The 10,285-nt window shown below is 42.7% G+C and overlaps 1 protein-coding gene across 1 annotated transcript in view; it reads left to right on the top strand.

Annotated features, from left to right (window-relative positions):
- The first annotated feature begins 3,196 nt into the window (after positions 1-3,196).
- The window catches only part of LOC138953791 (neuropeptide prohormone-4-like), a 171,568-nt gene continuing 164,479 nt past the window's right edge, over positions 3,197-10,285 (top strand). Inside the window, exon 1 of the mRNA XM_070325697.1 lies at positions 3,197-3,827. The gene's annotated coding sequence lies outside the window, so the exon portion shown is untranslated. The remainder of the gene's footprint in view (positions 3,828-10,285) is intronic.

Raw genomic sequence — 10,285 nt, forward strand, 5'->3', positions numbered from 1 at the left:
GTGTGTTTGGGTGCGTGGGCAAAGTGTTTGTAGAGGCGGATATATTTTTCGAGATAGCAGATGTATTATGATATTTGTGTGTTTGTCTGTGAACGTGCATGACTCTCTGTGTGGACTGTACTTCAAAACAACCGTTAGACTACCCGAAAGCATGAAGCATAAATTATATGCGTATGTGTGGGCCTGTGTCAAGTCCCATTTGTCAACAAATACAGAGTGTGAAGCATATCTGCGTTTGTGTGAATATGTTTCACCTTGCGTTTGTCAACTTATACAGTGTGTGTCGCAAATCTGCGTTTGTGTGAGAATATTCCATTTCGTCGTCGTCTTGGAATTTTGGCGCAACTCGATTCTTGGCGTTATTAAAAAAAAGATTTGTGTGCTTTAGGCTTAGTAAATCATTCTCCATGAAAAATATTCTCTAAAGTACGATGGACATTACATGCTTTAACATTATTTTATCGTTGTACCCATACAAGGTACACATGTGAACACTATTTCATTATAAAACGAATCAGGTTTGGGCTTTTGCTGTTAAGCTGTCTAAAATGAGTTTGGCCAAAATCTCATGACGACGTCGATCTTGCGTTTGTCAACACATAAAGCGTGTGACGCATATCTGCGTTTGTGTGAGTCTGCCTCATCTTGCATTTGTCAACACATACAGCGTGTGACGCATATCTGCGTTTGTGTGAGTCTGCCTCATCTTGTATTTGTCAACACATACAGCGTGTGACGCATATCTGCGTTTGTGTGAGTCTGCCTCATCTTGCTTTTGTCAACGCACACAACAGTGACACAGACGAACAACTTCTAACGGCTGTTATGTAAAATCTGCAGTTGCAACATACAGATGTGCATGGATATATCAAAAAAACGTGTTACAATTTTCTGACAAAGTTCAGTATTTTGCCTGCACTCATTATACCGCAGAGTCTGAGTCATTTCGCATTTGTCAACCAAGGCATCAGTGATGAAGACGAACGACCTCCAACGGCTCTGGCACACCTGGAACTTCAGTCAGCATGCATTTAGCTGTCACCTGCTGTGCAGTCAGCTATAGATTGGCACGCGCCTCACGTGAGAAAGCACATAACTCTGCGCCCACGTTCTCGTGACTTTTTAACAGCGGAGTAGGTGCGAAGAAGGCATTCTGCTGTCTGTCTGAAATTTATTTTGATGACTCATAATTAAACAGGGTAATAGTTATTGTTGTCGTCGTCATTATCATACTTTTTGTTGTAGTCATCGTCGTCATCGTCGTCGTCGTCGTCGTCTTCATCTTCCTCCTCCTCCTCCTCCTCCTCCTCCTCATCCTCCTCCTCCTCCTCCTCCTCCTCATCCTCAGCATGCATCATCAACATCATCGTCACCTTCATCATCATCATCATCATCAACATCATCATCATCATCATCATCATCATCATCATCGTCGTCGTCATCGTCGTCGTCGTCCTCGCCTCCATCATCATCGTTATTTTCATCAATTTATCGATGAGGCGGTTCCTTGCATATGGATTCAGCAGTACCTTAGACAAACATGAATGTAAGACAAGGAATTGTCGACTAGTAAATCAATTCCACTTGCAGATGGCATTAACATTATGTGGGCACAGACATTTCTTCGCCTCCAAAACATTCCCTCATTCACCTACTCTAGCTTTACGTTCCCTTATTCACTCTCAACCGTCCATCTCACACCTCAATTAACACCCGTCATATTTGTCACCACTTCTACCCATCCCAGATCTCCTCCCTCATGAGCACACACCTCAATCACACTGCACCCACTCCAACCCCCTTCCACACACACACACACACGCACACATATTCTTGGCTATCATAACAGGAAAGAAATCGTCACTGGATTGGAAGAGGGTAATGCGTCATTACTTAGCGCTAGCATCAGTTCCTCCAAAACATTTCCAGCCCTTCCGTCCACCCACGTTTGTACCCCAGACGAGTGTGAGAGATTGAGAGAGGGGAGGGAGGGCGGGAGAGAGAGAGAGAGAGAGAGAGAGAGAGAGAGAGAGAGAGAGAGAGAGAGAGAGAGAGAGAGACAGAGACAGAGACAGAGACAGAGAGACAGAGGGAGAAAGAGAGAGAGACCGGCAGAGAGAGAGAGAGAGAGAGACAGAGAGAGAGAGAGAGACAGAGAGAGAGAGAGAGAGAGAGAGAGAGACAGAAGGAGAGAGAGAGAGAGAGAGAGAGAGACAGAGAGAGACAGAGAGAGAGAGAGAGAGAGACAGAGAGAGAGAGAGAGACCGGCAGAGAGAGAGAGAGAGAGAGAGAAAGAGAGAGAGAGAGAGAGGGAAGAGGGAGGGAGGGGGTTAGCTGCTATGCTAACTTATTTATTGTGTTCCCAGAACTAGCGTCTATTTGGGACATGAGGAGATCACATGCTAGGAAGGGGGTTAGGGGAAGGAAGAGAGGGGGAGAGGGGGAGGGAGGGATGGAGAGAGGGGTAGATAGAGTGATATGGAAGAGAGACAGACAGACAGACAGCTAGAGAGGGAAATAGAGAGAGATAAAGATAGACAGACAGACAGACAGACAGGCACACAGACAGAGACAGAGAGAGAGAGAGACGCTCTTAAACCAAGTTAGAAATCTAGAGAAGACCGGTTCTATCCGGTGCTTTGCTGCTCTGTTTAGTTCGTGTGGGCGGCCGCTTGGTCGGTCCTAAGCTAGGAACCACCGGAAGGCAGCAAAGTTGTAGTAGTGGACTCAATGGCTTTGGCTGAATAATGGCGGATTTCTGCTGTCCTTGTTCTCGACTCTGAAGCTCTTCCGCTTAATTGCGAATCTCTGTGTCCTTGTTCGCGACTATCTGTCTGTGTCCTCCGCCGCGTATCTCTTGTTTTGTCACTGTATTTTTCCTTATCTAAGTCTCTGTCTCTCTCCCTCCCACATCCCCCTGTCTATATATCTAGCTGTAGAAGGTCCCAGCAAAATCCTAAAAGCCAAACCGCCGTATAAACCCCAACCGAGGTTCCAGACCTATTCTCTCTCTAAGCATATACCCGGCACCCCGTCGCCACCGCCGCCGAGGCTGTATGCTGGCTTTTCATTGGGTGCCAGTCCTGGAAGTCAAAGCCAGCGCGAGCTCCTGTCGCCGGTTCCAGAGTAGGCTGGCAGAGTTTTCTCTGACCAAAGTTTCGAGCAAGTGAGGGGCGTGGACTTTGATGACGCGCGTTGTTGTAAGGCAACGAGTTTGTCTCTGGGTGGAATAGGCAGACAGGATCTAGCGATCTGTGTGTGTGTGTGCGTGAGCGTTCGGCTGTCTCTCGCCCACGACCAGGACTGCCCGGACTTTGGCCTTTATACCCAGCATCCTCTCTCGGTCACTCTCTCTCTTTTCGGCCGCTTGGCGACATCACCGTCGGTCCCTTCCTCAAAACTCGTCCCGTGTACCGCTCTGTGAGTTGCTGCTGCTGCTTCTGCGGACACTTCATCATTGTGCTGCATCACCAAACTCCAACCAAACTCCAGCCAACCAATCAACCAACTCAGAAACCTATCAACCAGTTTGCAGCTGCTTCCTCCTCCCCCCTGTCAGTGAAAGTGGACTCGACTTGTGTCGTCATCGGACCGCAATTTTAGGATAACCAAGCAGGGCCAAGAAAAAACTAGTTATTGATACCATTCCGTACCAAGAAGTTGCCACCCGAGAGTTTCAAGTTTCAAGAACCTTCAGCGGCATAGTTTAGGCTTTAGATACTCTGTTATTGTCTTCAGAGAAAACAAACAGTCACATCGGATTTCGTTCCATAGTTTCATTCTACAGTTTTCTAGACGCGAGGAAGATCCACACAATTTCTTCCAAGGTAGGACATGTTTGTGTCTGTTGGGTATATTTTCGTACAGTGTCTATATGTTTCATTGTTGACATGTTTTTTTCTTTTGTAAATGAAATTTCCTTATGTGTCTGCATTTGCGTTCCTATACTTCTTGAGTTTTGTTGAAAAGTAGCATCGACATTGAGAAAACGGTATTGTGATTTGTCTTCCTCACTGCAGAATAATTCGCAGTTTGGATAAATAATGTTTATTATAATGTATTGTGTTGCATTGTGCTAGATTATATTGTAAATCTTCTAAATACGGGTACTTTATACTTAACATTATATTTTAAAAACTAAGGTATACCCTCTCCTGGCTTTTTATATGATCACCTTATTATATATTCGTCTTCCTGATGCACATTTTCTTTTCTACTTCATGTTTAATTTGTTTTAATAGAACTTAGTTACTTCTGTCCGCTTAATGATAGTAACACACACACATTCTTCGCGTTTTGTGTGTGTTTTTTTGCTTCTGCCTTTTTTTTATATGGGGTAAGCTTTTACTATACTTACAGGCTTTCTACTTTAGATCGTGTTCAAATTGTATATTATTTCTTTATTTTATTGTTTGAAAGAATTATTTTGTTGTAATCCTTAATTATCTTGAAAGAAGTGTTTTCTATTGAATTACAGAGTTCTTTTTCTTCAGCTTTGAACAAACTAATCATCCATTCCATATCCTTTCTATTTAACCGTTGGGAACTGTTTTTAAAGAAAGGCGGTTCTTTGATTTTCCGACTACCACTGTTAATATGTTTCTGAAACAGAATTTAACACAAGTTGGAGACAGTGACGTAATATTATTTAGTAATGAAATTACCTCTAGCTAATTTGGTTACGTCTATGAGAGGTTCTACCTAAAATTATGTTTTACAAAAAAGTTCGAATTTGACCGCTTTTTGTGTTTTGGTTGTAAGTTATGTGCAACTGTAAACGCAGTATTCCTCTAATGTTTTTGTCTCTCGGGTTTCGTTTGAATAATTTCCGTCTTTTCTAACTTGTTTCACACTAATTCTGGTTCTCTGTCTTTATGTATTTGTCGATTTCATTTATCTTTAATAATAATACCTGTTTACTGTATTTATCTCTCCCGCTATGCAAGAGTGTGTGTATGTGTGTGTGTGTGTGTGTGTGTGTGTGTGTGTGTGTGTGTGTGTGTGTGTGTGTGCGTGTGTGTACATGCGTATGTGTGCGTGTGTGTGTATGTGTGTGTGTGTGTGTGTGTTTGTTTGTGTGTGTGTGTGTGTGTGTTCTGTCTCATTCCTTGTCTGTTAAGTAACAGCCTGGTGGAGTTTTCTCTCACTGTCATGGTATTTGTGTCATAGGTTACATTAATTTGGGTCATTGTTTGGGATGAAATATGTGAATTTACATTCTGCGAGCCATTCCGTCATTTTCTGTTTTCCACTCTCCTTTGAGAAATGTTAAATTCTCATGATATATTGCACACAAAGTTGTTTTAATGCTTTCTTGCGTATTCATCTGTAAAAGGTCTCTTGGCACAAATTGAATTCGCTGTAGAGCCGTATGAAATGTAGGAATATTGATCGTTTTGCATGCATATTTCCAATGAAATATGGTTCCTTAGAGCGTTCGCTGAGCAGCGGTTATTTGTCAGTGATCTATTGAGAGTGACCCGATTAGAAGAAAAGTGCCTTGCCATCTCATTTTAATGGATTTTTAACTAGACATCGGTCATTTCAAGGACAAAAGGGGGAGAGTGAGAGAGAGAGAGAGAGAGAGAGAGAGAGAGAGACAGAGAGACAGACAGACAGACAGACAGACAGACAAAAGGAGAAAGACAAGCAGACAGGCAGAAAGACAGAGACACAGACAAAAATAGAGAGAAACAGACAGACACTAGACAGACAACGAGAGACAGAAAGAGAGAGTAAGACAGAAGGAGAGAGACAGAGAGACAGAAACAAACATAATACACACATCATATAGACAGAAAGACGGACAGATATATTGTGAAAGAGACAGTCCTTCTACACGAGTATGATAACAAATGCACGACTATGGCAAAATAAAGCTTATAAATGCACGCATTATGCATACCCCTGGCGTCGGAATTGTACACAATGATACAGCAACACGGCTTCCGGTTAAATATGACACTTCCGATGTGTATACAGTTACTGCACAGTCGCATTCCAACTTTGACAAGTGCGCGAAATGTATAAATATCTCTCTATCTGGCATATCCTTGCAACATTGTTTTCCTTTGTCTTTCTTGTCAACATATTTTTTAGTTTGTTTCTTCTATTTTGTTTCTGTTGTTGTTCGTCTTGTTGCAATTGTGTTTTAGTTTCTGTTTTTGTCGTTGTTGTTGGTGTTGCTGTAACTGAGACCTTGAATATACATCAAACCTCGAATCATCGCTTCCGGTTTGTCGCCTCACTTGCTTACACCAAAAGAGTGTCAACAGTGTAGGCATATGGGTCAATAATGTAGCTTCATTTTCCCCCTAAACGTGGCAGCTAGTATGCAAACGAGATAGCAGGCTAATTTAATTGTCTTCCGTCTAATATTCCCCAAGCCCGAGGGCGAAACCGGCTGTCACATGTTGGTAGACCTAAGCTGGATCATACTGCGTTTGATGACGATTACTCTTAGGGAGTCAGATGGTACGGGAAATATTGTTTGTGAGTTGTGCCTCTGAGTTATACATTGAAGTTAAAGTTTCAGTTGCACCGAACGTGCCTTTTTGTTTCATAGTAACTTTGTTTTGATTCTCATCCCCTCCTTTTCCTCCACTCTGTAAGTGTTCATGTCTCTGTGTGTCTGTGTCTCTCGGACCTCCTGTCTCTCTGTGTCTGTGTGTCTCTGAGTGTGTCTATTTCTCTGCGTGTACATGTTTTATGGCTCTGTCTGTCTGTCTGTCTACGTATTTTGTTCTCTGTCCGTCTGTCTGCCTCCCGGCCCTATCAGTCTCTCTCTTCACCCCCCTATCTCTCTCTCTTTTTCTCTCTCTCTATCTCTCTTTTTATCTCTCTCTCTCCCTCTCTCTCTCTCTCTCCCTCTCTCTCTCTCTCTCTAGATCTCTCTCTCTCTATCTCTCTCTGTGTTTCTCTCTCTCTCTCTCTCTCTCTCTCAGTCTCTCTCTGAGGGCTGGATGTAAAAAAGCACCTGTTTGCTTATGCCATTACCCTCGTTAATAAAGAATTTGTCATTGTCATTGTCATTGTCTCTCTCTCTCTCTCTCTCTCTCTCTCTCTCTCTCTCTCTCTCTCTCTCTCTCTCTCTCTCTCTCTTTCTCTCTCTCTCTCTCTCTCTCTCTCTCTCTCTCTCTCTCTCTCTCTCTCTCTCTCTCTCTCTCTCTCTCTCTCTCTCTCTCGCTCTCTCTGTCGTAGAGCTTGTTGTAAAGTACAGCTTCCTGTGAAGTGTAAAAGCCAACTAAGACATTGTACATGTAGTTTTTGTGGGACTTTCACATCGTGCAATATCATGACTTGCTCTCATCTCGATAGACCTGCGTCTTCTTTCGTTTCCACATCATGTTCCTTTTCAACGGCTCAACTACGACATATATATGCTTTACTCTTGACATCTTCAATGGCTGTTTTTCTTTCTTTCTCTCCTTTTCAAACCACCATTCTTTTGTCTTTCACAACTTTTTCCCCTTCATCTTCTTCCTTCATATTTTTCATGATTTTTGTTTTTCTGTTTGTTTCAAACTACCGTTGTTATATCTTCCATAGTTTTCATTTTTTTCTCATTTTTTCCCCTTTTTTTCCTTTTTTTTTTCTTTTTAGGCACACTTTTTCCAGTGAAAGCAGTTCGTCTAAACCTCCCTCTGCACAAGCTTGTTTTATGGGATAAGATTATCCCTCCACTTGGTCACATGCACACACAAAGAAAAATCTTGGTAGTTTCTGAGCACAGTGGATATGTTTAGAGGACTCTATTTCGTAAAATCCACTAGTGGCTTTTTAAATAAAAATCATACAACATTTAAAGTTGAGTCAAACCGTTTTCACCAGAAGGAGTGTGCCTTTGACATCTTTCATTACACCCCCGGTATAGGGGTGTGTATAGGATTCGGTCGATGTGTTTGTTTGTTTGTTTGTTTGTTTGTGTGTTTGTGTTCGCATATAGATCTCAAGAATGAACGGACCGATCGTCACCAAACTTGGTGAACAGGTTCTATACATTCCTGAGACGGTCCTTACAAAAATTGGGACCAGTCAAACACACGGTTAGGGAGTTATTGGTGGATTAAGATTCTACAAGGACTTATAGAGGGACATATTAATGGTCAAAGGGAAATAACCTTCTCAGTTGGTGGCAGTGAGAATGGTAAGGACGGGGGTGTTTTTCCTACCTCGGAGGAATTTCTTGTTCTTCCTGTTTCTTAAACAAAAAAAATCATTTTCTTGTCTTCCATTGATTTTATGTAAACGTTCCTCTTTTTTCGGACGTCTTTCCTTTTGTCTGTTAATTTTTCGTCAATTTCCTACCACCTTCAACGTCTTATCAGACTCTATTCCCCTATTCTGACATTTTCTTTCTGTCTGTTTACCCCGTTGTTCTCAGTTTCTTTCCATTGTACACAGCAGCACATGCTCAGTTGATAAATCTTACTGTACTATAAATACACAAAGGGCACATGATACTATACTCGATTCTTAAAAACCCATACCTAAGGCTCCACCACTACTGTATTGTTCTTTCGGCAGCAGAAGTAAGCAACATCTACAATATTTCACTCATTGAAGGCAATAGCGAAGTCGCGAGTTCTTTAAGTTACTTCTAGGTTTCAACACCAACACGACTTTTATGTTGAAATCGAACGGCCTGTTCCAAAGCCTAGGACGTTGAAGTACTTGGAAGTGTATCTGGTTTCTGCTAGAATTGTCATCGCATATTCGCCGTGCGAAGCGCTAACGAGAATGTGCACAAAAAAACATCAGGCATGTAGGCGCAAGTTGCTCACACCTATTGTGTTCATGTGACGGTATGACAATGTGTAGAAACTCAGGTAAAATGAACTACTTTTTTCTTCTCATCTTTTACCCTTTTCTTGTTCTTGCACAAATCTTTCGTAAGCGAACAAATGTGAATTCACACAGTTTCTTCGTATACACACAGTTAAATCAATATGATCAGTCTTTATGTTGCTTGAAGACGTCTTCACGAGAAAGTCAATATGTCAATTCACCTGTGATATTCTCTTCGAAAGCTTGTTTGTGAGCCAGTAAGCATATTAGTTTTTGTTTCTTTTCTTGTCTGTACGTTGGTAAGAGACAGAATGATAGAGAGGGAGGTTTGTTTGTTTGTTTGCTTAACGCCCAGCCGACCACGAAGGGCCATATCAGGGCGGTGCTGCTTTGACATATAACGTACGCCACACACAAGACAGAAGTCGCAGCACAGGCTTCATGTCTCACCCAGTCACATTATTCTGACACCGGACCAACCGGTCCTAGCACTAACCCCATAATGCCAGACGCCAGGCGGAGCAGCCAGAGAGAGAGAGAGAGAGAGAGAGAGAGAGAGAGAGAGAGAGAGAGAGAGAGAGAGAGAGAGAGAGAGAGAGAGAGAGAGAGAGAGGGGGAGGGGGAGGGGGAGGAGAATAGAACATATTCGTATAATTCCGTTTCAATTTGAAAAGTATTTCGAGATCTACCATTCCCTCGCAATCGGTGTATGCTGCCTGAATGGCGGGGTACAAACGGTCATACACGTAAACGTCCACTCGTGCAGAAACATGAGTCAACGTGGGAGTTTCAGCCCATGAACGAAGAAGAAGAAGAAGAAGAAGAAGAAGAAGAAGAAGAAGAAGAAGAAGAAGAAGAAGAAGAAGAAGAAGAAGAAGAAGAAGAAGAAGAAGAAGAAGAAGAAGAAGAAGAAGAAGAAGAAGAAGAAGAAGAAGAAGAAGAAGAGAGATCTACCATGATTCTGAAGGCACTATTGATAGGCTTTTATCTAGACATTCACAGGAAGAGAGAAAAAAACCATACTCTCATATTCCATCATCATCAGTATAGCGCTTCGGATCACCGCATGCGTTGAGTCTCAGATCTCATTGGAAACACAATCACCCTTTTTACGTGTAACTGATCAGTCCATCTAGGAGTGCCTCACCCAATCACACAGCCTTATTCCGTCCTCGGGGGCAGCAACAGGATGCACTCCCCAAGGTGACAAGCAGACGACAGGTGGATGGACACTGTCCTTTGCCCTAGCCGCTTGAACGTCATATAGACCAGACAAGCTGAAACGAGAGAAGGAGAGAAAGGGACTGAATGGGATGACACTCAAGGGCACGATCCGTAGAATTACCCTCAGTACAATATAGGACCCAGTTCAAGACCCCACTGTAAGACCACCTCCCCCCTCGTAGCCCTGATTTAAGACTCCCTCTTTTTTCTAAGACCCTGTTTTCTCTTAGTTTCTGTTGGTAAATATCTGGATTGTAACCCCCCCCCCCCCCAA

Source organism: Littorina saxatilis, linkage group LG17 (genome assembly GCF_037325665.1).
Source record: "Littorina saxatilis isolate snail1 linkage group LG17, US_GU_Lsax_2.0, whole genome shotgun sequence".
In the NCBI taxonomy this organism is placed as follows: Eukaryota; Metazoa; Mollusca; class Gastropoda; order Littorinimorpha; family Littorinidae; genus Littorina; species Littorina saxatilis.